This window comes from Mustela lutreola, chromosome 1 (genome assembly GCF_030435805.1).
Source record: "Mustela lutreola isolate mMusLut2 chromosome 1, mMusLut2.pri, whole genome shotgun sequence".
In the NCBI taxonomy this organism is placed as follows: Eukaryota; Metazoa; Chordata; class Mammalia; order Carnivora; family Mustelidae; genus Mustela; species Mustela lutreola.
This window is the reverse complement of record NC_081290.1, coordinates 286,841,867-286,853,252: the sequence shown is the minus strand read 5'-3', so window position 1 is coordinate 286,853,252 and position 11,386 is coordinate 286,841,867. Positions and strand designations below refer to the sequence as shown.

Genomic DNA, 11,386 nt, shown 5'->3' with positions numbered 1-11,386 from the left:
CTCAGGGTCGATTACCCGATGAGTCCATCTGTCAAGCGATGAGCTCCTACGTGCGTTTTGGATCTTTGTCTTGGAGAGCCCGGCGGTCGCTCTTCACAGCTAATACCAAGTTAATTTAGAACCAAAACCTTAGCATTTTATGTAACAACGAATGGGAAAAGCTGAAAACACTTTTTGCTTGTGATTGGCACCTGTGTATTAGTTTGCTAGGTCTGTTGTCACCAAGTCCCTTAGTCTGGGCACTTTAAACAACAGACACATACCGTCCCCCAGGCGTGGGGGCCGAAGCCTGAGATGCAGGCATGGGCAGGGCGGGTCCCCCCGAGGCCTCTCCCCTCATGTGGGGACAGCTGTGCTCTCCCTCTGTCCTCATGGAGTGGTCCCTCCTTGCGTCTGTGTCCTGACATCCTCTTCTCGTAAGGACCCGGGTCATGTTGGATAGGGTCTGCCCTGGTGGCCTTAGATCATCTCACCTTAAATTATCTCTTTAAAGACCCCACTCTAAATACAGTCACACTCTGAGATGCTGGAGGCTAGGACTCCAACCCTGAAACGTGGGGGACCCAGAGCAGCCCCCAGCGGCCTGCTTCCGCAGGACCCTCGGCCGGCCACAGTCCCTCCCCCGCCGGCAGTGTTGCCTACTTGCCCCTCCCCCACACCCCCAGTGTCACGGGGTGACGGCTGACTAGCGTGGACCCAACTGGGCAGGCTGGCGTTCGAGGGCGGCGCGATGCTCTCTGCCATCTCGAGGGACTGGTAACAACGATCTGGAAACACTCAAGCTGGGAGCAGGTTCTGGAATCTACATTAGTAAATTCTGGTTTTCACTCTCACACCTGAAGAGGATCTAGTCATTTCTATTTTAAGTTAGATTTACGGGGGCACCTGCGGGACTCAGTCAGTAATACATCTGCCCTCGGCTCCGGTCAAGATCCCAGGGTCCCAGGATCGAGCCGGGGTCAGGTACCCTGCTCAGCGGGGCGCCTGCCTCTCCCTCCCCCTCACCCCACTATGCTCTGTTTCTTGCTCTGTGCGTGGTCTCTAACAAATCAATAAAATCTTCAGAAAAAAATGAATTAATTTATTTATTCTAGCGAGAGAGAGACAGAGAGCGAGCAGGGGAGGGGCAGCCAGCAAGGGGGAGGGGAAGCCCCAGCAGACTCCACGCCGAGCACAGAGGCCCGCGCGGGGCTCGATCCCATGACTCTGAGATCAGGACCAGCTGGTGGGCCGGGCCCCTCCATGCGCGTCACATAATACTGCGGAGGGATGAGTTGGGGACGACTCGCCGGCCCCGGTAGCTCGCGCCGGAGTCCCCACCGGCTGTCGCCTTCCTGTGACCGTCTCCGGGCAATCCTGTGATTTCCCGGGGCTGTCTCCGCGCAATCCTGTGATTTCCCGGGGCTGTCTCCGCTTTCGCACACCGAGGCTTGCTCCAGGCTGCCTGCTTAGGTAGGGAGCGCGCGACTTGAGATCCTAACGGCGGCGTGGGTCGGATCCCACGGGAGGAGAAACGTGTCCACACGCGTGAGGCAAACGTGTTTCCCACCAACGGAGCCTGGACGGCCGGCTGCAGCCACCCCGGCCGCCCCAGGCCCCAGGCCGCCCTCCTCCCCCGCCCCTGCCTTCCGTTCCAGCCTTGCCTGGTGCCCGCGGCCCGTGCACCTTCTCCGGTCCCCAAGGGGAGGAAAGAAGAGCCTCCGGCTTGGCTGAGACTGAGCGACGACATTCTCAGAACCTGTGTGGGATTTAGAACACAGGAAGGGCAAGAGGCTGATCCTTGCACAGTGGGGGACAATGGGCTGGGAATTTATCATTATTATTATTATTATTATTATTAGGATGGAAGTCTCCACCCGTGGGGAGTTCCTCTCCTGCGCCAGAGAAGGTGGCCGCGTCCCTGGCTCCTGATGAAGCCCCAGAGGCCCAAGGCCCCAGGCCAGGCACAAGCAGCCGCTGTGGGAGGCAGGGCTGAGCAAAGGGGCTTCTGAGCGCCTGGGAGAAGTGAGGGTCCCCGCAGTACAGCAGCTCTGCTGCCGAGGTCCTGTTCACGAGAATTCATAGCTTTCTGCTGGGAGGCTTGGCTTTTCTGCCTCAGGCAGAAGGAGAGCGTGTGGGGTCTCTCCGAGGATTTGCACGAGTTTTCCCAAGGTGGGAGGTCGCCGAGTGGAGGAAGGAGGAGCCCTTCCCCAAGTCGGAGCAGAGAGGAGGTTAGAGCGGCCGGCCAGGGGCCCGGGTATCAACCCCACCTGTGGGCCGGGCCGGGCCGGGCGGCAGTCTGTCCCTCCGTCTTGATCTCCAGTATGAAGCGGGGGCTCATGGGAGGGGCCCCAGCAAGACCGTCTGCAGGAACCCCTTCCTCCCGGGCTGCTCGGGCGCCCCACGGTGACCCTGCCCAGCACGCAGTCTCCTGTGGACCAGACTAAGAAGGGTCTGGGTCCCCCAGGCTCCATCGCATGCATTCGGTCCACAGTGACCTCTGGAGGGCCTGCAAGGCAGGAAGGAAAGGAACAGGCAAGATCCCAGGGGAGACAAGCCCTGAACAAGTCATTACCCAACCCGTTTCTCTAAATGACAAGGGGAGACACGCCCCAGAGGACGGGACAGGATGCAAGGACTGGTGGCCATGGCAGATGGCCTTGGATTGTCCAAGCTAGTCTGAGGGAGGAGGGTGGTGGGCACGAGCCGGGAGCCGTGTCTGGCAGCGCAGACGGGAAGCACTGGCCGCCCCTCTCCGCGGCTGTCCGCATCCTACACCCACGCCAGCTCCCGAGGAACCTCCAGCAGCCTGGATGGCTGGTCTCCTCCCGCACCCCGCTGAGCAGCTAGGGCGCTGAGGGGCACAAGGTGTGACCCTCCCCACCAGGACAGGCGGTATCAGGGACATCCTCACTCCCGCAGGGCCCTAAACTGCTTGATCAAACACCCCAACAACTAAGTAAATTTTGGAGCACATTCCTCTACACGGTGGGGGAACAGACGCCCGGAAAGTTACGTCCATGTCCGAAGCCCGAGTCCCTGGGAACGCAATCTTATTGGGAACACAGGTCTTTGCAGAGGTGATCAAGTTAAGGATGTCGAGGGGAGACCATACTGGATTTACGGTGGGTCCCACGTGGAACGGCTGTGTCCTTAGAGAAAGAAGAGGGGGTGCCTGGGGGCTTAGTCGGCTGAGCGTCCGACTTGATTTCCGCTCAGGTCATGATCATGATCAAGTCCTGCATCGGGCTCTGTGCTCAGTGCAGAGTCTTGCAGGAGACTGTCTCTCTCTCTCTTCCCCACTCGCTGCTCTCTCAAATAAATAAATGAATCTTTAAAAAAAAAAAAGAGAGAGAGAGAAACCAGACACGCTGGGAAAAAGGCCACATGAGGATGGTGGCAGAGGCCGGAGCCATGAGGCCGCAGCCCGGGGGGCGGGCGGCGGCTGGCCAGGCTGGGAAGCTGGGGGAGGCCGGGACACGGGCTGCCTCCCAGTGTCTTCCCAGGGAACGAGCTGTGCCCTCACCTGCATTTCGGGCCCCCGGCCTCACGGAAATGTGAGAGTACGTTTCTGCTGTTTCAAGCCGTCCTGTGTGTGCTAGCTTATTAGAGGAACCTGATACGCCTTCATCCATGAAACGTAAACAATCCGTATTACTACCTGTGCACTGTGGACCCGGAGAGCAGCGGCCCGCAGCGGGAGGGGCCCAGGAGCTGGGGAGACCGACGGGAAGCCGGGGTGGTTACCTGTGGGGCAGAGGGTCGCCGGCCAGCGCGGGAGCCGGGCTGCTGGGTCCTGGCATGTCTTGCTTCTCTGTCTTAGGTCGGAGGTGGCATGTGGTGTCCGTGTCACCTTAGTGTCCCCCTCTGTCCTCTTGTGCGAATGAACTACTTCACGAGAAGGGATTATTTTCAGCAGCGCAGGACGGGGAGTCCTCTCCTGCTCGTTCTGGCCTGGGCCTTAGGGAGGTGTTTACGGCCCTCTGAGTCTCAGTTTCCTTCCTCACCAGTCATGTGGGAGGAAGTGGAGAGGGAGGTGTGCCTTGTGGGTCCCCCAGGGACGGGGTGAGACCCCGTGCAGAGGGCGGCACCCTTACGGCAGGTCAGGCCTTTCTAATGGGAGGGAAGAAGAATGGCCCCTTTCTGTCATAGAACTTAATGCCTTTTTACCGTATAACTCATACCTTCGTGTAAGTACCGGGAGCTCAGACAGAGGCGGGCCTCGCTGTTTTTGCTCAAAGGCGAAAATGGTCATTGAGCCATGTCTGCATCCCTGTGGGTGGCTGAAAAACAGGTTCTCTCCGCCCCTGACCTGCTTCTTGCTAGGTCATATCAACTCTGGGAACCGGAAGGTGAGTGTGCTCCCGCGGCCCCCAGCCGCCTCCACGGGACGCATTGCTCCTTGCCCGTGCCTTCTACCAACATTTCCAGATCACGGCCAGCACGTGCAGGACCACCCGGGTGGCCGGGGCCGGGGAGGCCGTGGGACCCCCGGGAATCCTCCGAGCCCTGCTGCTCAGCCTCGGCTCAGCGAGCCACCCTGGCGCCAGGAAGGCCGGCCTCTGGCCGAGTCACGGCACGTTGTTCCCTGGCTTCTGACACACTTGGAATAAGACCCACAGCTCACCCAGCTCCACTGCTCTGGACCTGTGTGGCCCGCAAAACTGCCAAGCTGGTTCCTGCCCCAGGGCCTTTGCACTCGCTCCTCCTCACCCAGAACACTCTGAGTAGGCCCTTCACGTGATAGACCGCTCCCAGTCTCTGATTTCCCACGCGACCGAGTCACCTCTTCCAGGAGTTCCCCTACCCCACCGCCTCCTTTGTCCACCTTGCCTCTGCTTCTGTTCTGTGTGACACAGGAGACCTTTGCATCATTTCTGGCTGGATGTGGTCCCAGTGGGGGAGGGAGCAGCTGGGAGCCTTAGGCGGTGAGGCAGTGAGCTTCGTCCCCAGAGGGGAACGGGAGCGAGAGATAACGCTGGCTCCTGTCCCAGCTGTTGCAAGCCTGTGATGTGTGAGGCCGGGTGCCGAGGACACCAGGTGGGCAAGAAGGCATGGCCTCAGCCCTCAAGGAACCTAAATTCCATTGGCAGAGACAGGGGTAGAGGGTATTCTGGGAGCACAGGGCAAGTCACTACCTCAGGTCCAGGGGAAGCAGGGCGGTCTTCCTGGAAGAAGCAGCACTGAAGGCAGGACAAAAAGGATCAGTAAGAGCTAGTGCTGTGAGGAGAGTGGGGCCGGGGGCCCGGGCCGAGAGGCAAGCATCCTTCCAGCCCGGAGAGTCTACTCCACCCTTCATCCCCCTCCCCATCTGGGGAAGAGAAATCCCATCAGAGGGACAAGGGGCTCCTCCCTGCCAACCCCTCTCTGGGGCCCCCTTTCCCACGGCCCACAGCGGGCTCCACCCCACCCCAGCTGCCAGCTCGGCCCCAGGGAGTGTGGGAGGGCTCCCTCCCACCGGCCATGCAGCAGCTTGCCGGGGATAACAGGCTCCCGTCCCTCGTGGGAAAGATCCCGAAGGCCTCTAATAAAGACTGAGAAAACCAGACCAGACCAGAAACCCTCCCCGCTACGGCACAGGTGAGAACCGGCAGAAGCCAGAGGTGGTGTCTGCAGGGCATTCCCTGGACGAACCTCATCGGGGCCGAGGTAGAGAATGGAAGAGAAAAGCAGGCTGAGCGGCAGGGCCGAGCCCCAGCTCCGAAAGACCACAGCCACACCGAGGCCTGGAGGCCCCCGGCTTCAGGTCCCCACCTGCCCTTCGGACCCAGCACCCAGGCCCCTGTCTTGCCCCCGTCAGGTGCAGGGGGCATAGGGCAGAGCCCCAGCTCGGGCCAGACCCCAGACAGCTCCTGGGAGCATCAGAGCAGATCCTCGGGCTGGGGCAAGACAGCTTCCACGGTCCCCCTGAAATCGGCCAATGACATTCTGGCCCGTCAGATGAGGACGAGGGGCTGGGGTCTGTCCACAGCCGTGCTCTCTGGGGCTCCGTGAAGCCCTGGGTCTGCATGTGGGTCGCAGCTCGTCCGCCTTCCTGTGTGTCCGTGGGTGGGCGACTCGGTGCTTCGGTTTGGCCACGGTGCGGGACTCACGACAACGTTCCCACGGCACTGACGCTCCCACAGGCCCCCATGGGATCCGATGAGCCAGTCCACACAAGGGAAGTGTGTCCAGGGCACCCTGCCCACCCCCCTGCGGCAAGGGGTGGCTGGGGCTCCCAGGGTGACGGGGCCCAGAGCGCAGACACTCTCAGGAGGCTGGGCGGCCCGCAGGCCCAGCCTGGGAGCTGCAGAAGTCAAAGGGAGGCCTTGGGGACAGGAGCGGATGGGAGTGGGCGTCACCCCTGGGGCGGCATCACGCGGCCGTGTCCTTGCAGCTAAGTGCCCCCAAGGGGCAGGTCCACTGGTGGTAGGACTCCTTATTCTGTGTTCCGCTCGTGTGGCCCTGTCCTCGGGACGGAGAGGGACGGTGTTGGGGAACGGGGTGAGCGGTGAGCAGGGGTGCCCTCGCCCATGAGGGGGAACCTGGGACAGATGACGGTTTAGCACCTGCCGGGAGACCAGGCCCGAGTCACCTGCCTGCTCACAGGCACGCGCTCCGTGTCTGCTCCGTGTCCCAAGCCGCCTCTCCTTCCTCTCCACCTCCCAGGCAATGGCACCCTTTTCGGGGGCTTCGATTATCATGTAGATCCTGGTGGTCTCTGGTGCCGCCAAGTTCACAGCTACCTGGAAACTCAGGATATGAGCTTATTTAGAATTAGGTCTTTACAGATGTAATTAGTTAAGATGAGGTCACACTGAAGTTGGGCGTGCCTTAAATCCGGTGACTGGTATCCTTGTAAGAGGACCCTGTGAAGACACACAGGGAGGAAGGCCACGTGTCCCTGCAGAGGCAGAGACCGGACGATGCAGCGGCAAGCCAGGACGCCCGCAGCTGTTGAAAGCCACCGGGAGCCGGAAGACGCAGGGAAGGATTCCTCCCCTGGAGCCTTTGTGAGGAGCGTGGCCCTGCCTTCACTCTGATTTAGGACTTCTGATCTCCAGACGTTGTCTTAAGGCACATCGTTTATGATCACTCGTTACGGCCGCCCCGGGACACTAAGGCAGCCTGTGGTCTGTATCCCGCAGAGACCGGTCTCCTGACCTTCACACCTGCATTTCCACCTGCCCCACAATTCCTCTCTCTCGAGATCTTCTCCCTCTCTGGAACACCTCACCCGGGGGACTGCACCCTGGTAGCCCAGGCCAGAGCCCAGCCGTCACCGGATTCCGCCCTGCCCTCCACCTGACCTGCAGTGACTCATCGAGCCCGTGCTTTCCCCCTCCCGTGTCTTTCTTGAAGACCAGAGGGACGTGACCAAACGCAACCCGGGCAACTTGATGATCCTCGGCTTTCAAAACAAAACCCAACTGTGAACGACGTCCCTGAAGTCACTGGGAAAGTCTGAACACAGACAGGACAGTAGATGCTGCTGGCGTTGAATTTCCACCGTGACACTGCTCTGAGGTTAAGGAGGAAGGTGCCCTTACTCTGGGAGCTGTAGCCAAAGGGCCTGGGGACAGAGCATCATCACACCAAACTCACTTTCAAATGTTCAGGAAAGGGAAATCTGCCTGTCTTGCTATTGGCCTACAGAGAAAGCAAAAGAACAGGAAACATGTCAATGATTGCAGGAGCTAGGTGCAGACGCTCCTTCATCGTGCAGCAGGGGGAAATCTAGGTCAGGAAAAGTGGAGGGGAGAGCTCAGTCCATTCTCCTGACCCCACTGCCCGTGCCCTGCTCCAGACTCCTGCCACCTGCTGCTGGTGGGGCCGTCGCGGCTCCAGCTTTCCAGCGGACTCCTCGGATGATTCCCGCTCGCCCCCGCCTCCCATCCACTCCAACCCACTGTCCACACTGCAGCCACACTGACCTCTCCAAAACCAGAGCCTGCCATGCCCTTCCTCGCTTGAAGCCCTCCCAGCCTGCTCTCAGAACAAAGTTCAAATTCCTTCAATGGCCCACAAGGTCCTTTATCACCTCTCCAGGCCCGCACTCCTCTCCCCCACCTTCTCACCTTCTACGCTTCACGGGAACGTCCCCTTCCCTCCCTGCCCCATGTTCACCTGCCTGTAGCTTTTGGGTGTCAACTTAGACGCCCCGTTTCTGCAAGCCATGAGTCTGAACCATGTGCTCTGCACACGATCTGTCAAAGCTCAGATGCTGTAAATACTTTCTGACGAGATTGGACGCGTTCAGGGTGGTATGGCCGTAGACTGTGAATACTTTCTGATGGCATTTCTCTCTCACTTGACAGTGATCTCCGTGAAGGGAAGGACCAAGACTGTATTGTCTTTATCTCCTACCCACCAAGCACGGGACTTGGCATGTTGTATGTCGTAAATAACTAATGGGTGGATGAATGTATTGGAGCTGGCTGGGTGGATGGATGGACGGATGGATGGATGCGTAGATGGATGGATGGATGAATGGATGGATGGATGGATGGATGGACATATGTACATATGTGTGTACATATGGATGGATGGATGGATGGACAGATGGATGCGTAGATAGATGGATGGATGGATGGATGGATGGACATACGTACATATGTGTGTACATATGAATGGATGGATGGATGGATGGACGGATGGACATACGTACATATGTGTGTACATATGGATGGATGGATGGATGGATGCGTAGATGATGGATGGATGGATGGATGGACATACGTACATATGTGTGTACATATGGATGGATGAATGGATGGATGGATGGACGGATGGACAGATGGATGGATGGATGCGTAGATGATGGATGGATGGATGAATGGATGGATGGATGGATGGACATACGTACATATGTGTGTACATATGGACAGATGGACGGATGGACGGATGGATGGATGCGTAGATGGATGGATGGATGGATGGATGGACGGATGGACGGATGGACGGATGGATGGATGGATGGATGCGTAGATGGATGGATGGATGAATGGATGGATGGATGGACATACGTACATATGTGTGTACATATGGATGGATGGACGGATGGATGGATGGATGCGTAGATGGATGGATGGATGGATGGATGGACGGATGGACGGATGGATGGATGGATGGATGCATAGATGGATGGATGGATGGACGGATGGATGGATGGATGGACGGACGGATGGATGGATGGATGGATGGATGCATAGATGGATGGATGGATGGACGGATGGACGGATGGACGGATGGATGAACAGGTGGGCGAATGAGGGGACGGATGGATGAAATAGAACAACGGTGCCAGGAGACCCTAGAGGAGGTGGCGGGTCAGGTCTGACTGCAGGAGGCAGCCTGGGGGACTCGAGGGCAGCATCTTGGTGACAGCTGCAATGTAACGATCCTTCCTCCCGGCACTTTACATGGGATAACCCCCTTCGTCCTCATGGCAGCCCTCCCCTGGAGTGAAACGTCTTCCCTCATCCTCGGTCCCTTTTCACTGGTAATTAATATTTTATTTATTTATTTTTTTGAGATTTATTTATTTATTTGACAGAGATTACAAGTAGGCAGAGAGGCAGGCAAAGAGAGGAGGAAGCAGGCTCCCTGCTGAGCAGAGAGCCCGATGAGGGACTCGATCCCAGGACCCTGAGATCATGACCTGAGCAGAAGGCAGTGGCTTAACCCACTGAGCCACCCAGGCGCCCCGGTAATTAATATTTTAATAAAAATTTTAAGTAAGGGGCGCCTGGGTGGCTCAGTGGTTGGGCCGCTGCCCTTCGGCTCAGGTCATGATCTCAGGATCCTGGGATCGAGCCCCACATCCGGCTCTCTGCTCAGCAGGGAGCCTGCTTCCTCCTCTCTCTCTGCCTGCCTCTCTGCCTGCTTGTGATCTCTCTCTGTCAAATAAATAAATAAAAACTTTAAAAAAAAAATTTTAAGTAAGTATCACTAGGATTTGATGGAGCCCTTAGGAAGAGAGGATAGACACTAAAAAACACACTGCCGAATCCCCAGACGGCTGTCGATCGTAGGAGCTCGATAAACATACCTATTAGAATGACGTTTTCACGTGAAGCGATCAAAGCTCAGAGAGGTTCGTGTGCTTGTCCAACGTCGCGCAGCTTCCTAGGTCAGCAGTGTCAGGGTCTGTAATTAGGGTTTGTGCGAGGTTCCTCCAACTCCAGACCTGCCCTGTCGGCCCAGGAGGAGAAACAGAGCGGGCAGCCCAGGCGTGGTGGGGGTTGCAGACAAAGGCTCAGAGGTAGCAAAATCGTGGCACGTTCCGGGGACACAGAGGAATTTTGCCAGAACAGAGGGCTGTGCCAGAAATGGGGAGGGGGCACCGAGTTGGCACCAAGGCCTTGAATGCCCAGGTGGAGAGCACGCACTGTCCCACCCGGCTCTACAGGGTAGGGTCAGTGACAAGAGCAGAGTAAATGAGGCAAATGCAATCTTGCTGGCGTTCGGAAGGGGGGCGCGCTGGGCGAGACTGGGAAGCCGCTATTCCCGAGTGGGGGGAAGCCCGGGGCTGCAGAGAAATTAGCCCGGCACGGTCCCAAAGCCTCGGCTGCGATGTCTGCGCCCGCTTCTGCCTCCTCCTCCCTGCTGAGCGTGTGTTAATCAGCTCCTGGCTCACAGGAAGGACACAGCATCCTGCCCACACAGCCGGCCAGGTGGTGAACGGGATCGGGGCACAGGGCCCGGTTTCTGGGGCTGGCAGGGACCCTGTAGCTGCTGTCAGGAATGAGGGGCATCTGAGCCCCCGGGTCCTTCCTCGCAGAGGCCGGGAGGGTGTAGCGACTCAGAATTAGCAGTCGTCGCTCCTGATGTGGCTTTGCCACCGAGGAGCTCTGTGATGTCACCCTGCCTCTCTGAGCCTCAGCGTTTCCTTCTGTAGAATGGATGCCGCGAGCGGTGAGGACACGCGGTTTGCCGTGCCTGGGAGGCGCACCGTGCACGTTAGTCGCAGACCCTCCTTTCCTCGGGGCCTCAATTTCCACACTTCTGCAATGGGGGTGATGGCTAAGGATGGTAGGAAATCTGTGGGGCGCCCCCAGCTGAGCCTCCGCCAAGATGGGGTGTGGGACCGACTCTGCCCTCTGCAGCCTTTTGCACATGTGATTTGCTTACAGGAAAAAAGTCCACAAGGAGAAGCCTTAGAGGGGTGTCAGGGGCCCGGGACCTGGGGAGGGATGAGGAGCAAGGAGCCTTGGCCCCTCGGGAAAGGCCGCACGCGACAGCAGGGGGGCGATTGGCAATGTGGGCTGGGGTTCTACTTGACATTCAGTGGGGGGAGGGGCAGGGTTCTAGATCCTTCTAGAATCCCATTTCAAGAGGGTGAAAAGGGGGGTACGGGATGCCTGTCCTAAACGGGGCCCTGATTCTGACCCCCGCCATGGCATGGGTGGTCCTGGAGGACACTGGG

At 58.4% G+C, this 11,386-nt stretch overlaps 1 long non-coding RNA gene across 11 annotated transcripts; it reads right to left on the bottom strand.

The window, feature by feature from the left end:
* Window positions 1-1,369: 1,369 nt before the first annotated feature.
* LOC131817094 (uncharacterized) lies at window positions 1,370-10,842 on the bottom strand. 11 transcript variants are annotated; one of them, XR_009348337.1, is made up of 5 exons: window positions 10,010-10,842; window positions 6,528-6,704; window positions 5,614-6,423; window positions 3,727-5,162; window positions 1,370-3,311 (listed from the first exon to the last, which is right to left on the bottom strand). It is a non-coding gene; the product is annotated as an uncharacterized LOC131817094 (long non-coding RNA). The 11 variants fall into 11 exon arrangements; XR_009348330.1 differs by having other exon boundaries at window positions 1,370-2,488; window positions 3,095-3,311; window positions 5,614-6,704; window positions 10,010-10,839; XR_009348323.1 differs by having other exon boundaries at window positions 3,727-4,984; window positions 5,118-5,162; window positions 5,614-6,704; window positions 10,010-10,839.
* Between the last annotated feature and the right edge of the window lie 544 nt (window positions 10,843-11,386).